The sequence below is a fragment of the Petaurus breviceps genome, unplaced genomic scaffold (assembly GCF_028583685.1).
Source record: "Petaurus breviceps papuanus isolate PSGF00001 unplaced genomic scaffold, PetGlider_PUasm1.0 90808, whole genome shotgun sequence".
NCBI lineage: Eukaryota > Metazoa > Chordata > Mammalia > Diprotodontia > Petauridae > Petaurus > Petaurus breviceps.
Genome location: NW_027187349.1, coordinates 8,392,098 through 8,394,355, shown reverse-complemented (window position 1 = coordinate 8,394,355; position 2,258 = coordinate 8,392,098).

Genomic DNA, 2,258 nt, shown 5'->3' with positions numbered 1-2,258 from the left:
TCTATCATTACTAACTAACTGCTTTTTGGATATCTGTATTTGGGTTACCACAGGCATTTGGCACTTATCTCCAAGACTAAATTTGTCATCATCCCCCAAAATTCTCCCCATCCAAACTTGACTCTTTTTTTAGCTCCTCAACATCCTTCCAGTCACCCAGGTTGACAACCACATGATATTCTTGACTCTTCTTTCTTTTTCACCACTCCTTTTGCAATAAAGTTACACCTCCTAGCCATTCAACCTCTATACCTTTCACATCCATCTCTTTTTCTCCAGTCACAGAACCTCCACCCTGGTTCAAGGCTCATCATCGTTAACCTATATTGTGGCAAAAACCTCCTAAATGGTCTCCCTGATTCCAGTCTTTTCACAGTTCGATATATCATCCACATTATAGCCAAAATAATCTTATACAAAACAAAGAGCTAACCAGAAACCATGTTACACCTTGCCTCAAAAATCATCAATCGTTCCTTATTGGCTTGGGCTAAAGAACAAGTTCTGAAAGGTGGCATTCAACACCCTTCAAAATTTGTCTGTAGCCTGCCTTTCAAGACTCACTATTCATCAGTCCCATTCCCAGATTATATATTGGTTTCAACTAACTCAGAATTTCATTTTGTATGTCTGGGCTTTGTATAGGCTGTCACTCATGGCTGAAATGAAATCCTATCTCATCCCTATTTTTTAGAATCCTTAGCTTCTTTCAAGGTTAAACTTCAGTGTTATTTCCTACCATAAACCTTTCTGAAGGCTGACACTTCCCCAACTCACTACCATTGTTTCTTCTTTCATTTTGTTTCCCTGTCTCCATGTATGTTCCCAATAGAATATAAACTTCTTGAGGTCAAGGACTTGATTTTTTTCCCCAATTTTTGTCTTTGTGTCTTTAGTATCCAGTATAATTCTGTTTAACAAGCATTAATTAACTGCCTTTTATTTGTAAGATGCTGAATTAAGCACTTGAGATACAGGGCTAAAAATTAAACACCTTCTATCAAACCTCCAGAAGACTGCCTTTTCCTTTAGGGACTACAAGGGAGGAAATAGAGGAAATATAAACATGTAGGCAAATAAGTAAAGTAAATAAAATAATTTCAAGTGGGAAAAAGTATTAATAAGTTAAAAATGGCCTAAAATGTGTTTATTGAAACCAACTTTTTGAAGCCACAGATGATAAATTCAAGAGTATTTTTTTTACAAGCAGTTAAAATCCAGTTACAAAGCAAATCTCTTATTGGAGCTGTAGTTTTTCCTACTGTTGTTTGGGCCATGTCCTTCTAATAAATGCTAGTCTAGAACAAAGACCAGACTCCACATTTTAGACAAACTTGGGGAGCAGGGAACCCAGCTTGATAGTCAGACCAATGCCTCAGCTGAATTCTATTTTTTTTATTTTTGCCCTCCATGAAAATTGACAATAACTACTCAGAACCCTCCATAATTGCAATCATATAAGAACATATAGTTTTGTGTGACAAAATAATAAGATGGTAAAATTCACTTTATTTAAAGTAGGAAAATTCTACCATGAGTCAAATCTGAAGTAATCACTTGAAACTTGGGGGCTGGTAGTGACAAAGCATTGGAAAAAAAACAACTTAAAAATCAGACTTTGTTGCTCTGTGAGGTTGATGTGCTATAAACTTAAAGGTCAAGTCTTGACTAATATTGTGAGAAGAAGCCGTGCAGAGACTGAAAAAGGCTGCATATTTTGAGAGTCAAGCATAGTGCCTGACCCAGAAAATGATCTTATCAACACAAAATTGATGTTTATTCTTCATCACTCCCCTGTAATGGCCAGAAGTCAGTCAGTCAAGAAGCATTTATTAACCATCTACTTGTGTCAACCAATCTGCAAAGCACCAGGGATACAAAAATTCAAAAACTGGCCCTGGCCTCAAGAAGTTCACATTCTACTGTTGCTGAAAGTGATTCTGCATTGGACTGTCCATGCTGAATCCCTCAACATATTTATAAAGATCTGTCTGGGTTGCTAATATTGTATGTGTGTGCATGGATAGATAGATAGATAGTTAGATAGATAGATAGATAGATAGATAGATAGATAGATAGATAGATAGATAGATAGATGGATGGATGGATGGATGGATGGATGGATGGATGGATGGATGGATGGATGGATGGATGGATGGATGGAGAGCTAGATAGATATACATACACGTATTTATCTCACAAACGGGAATATATATATATATATATATATATATATATATATATATATATATATATAT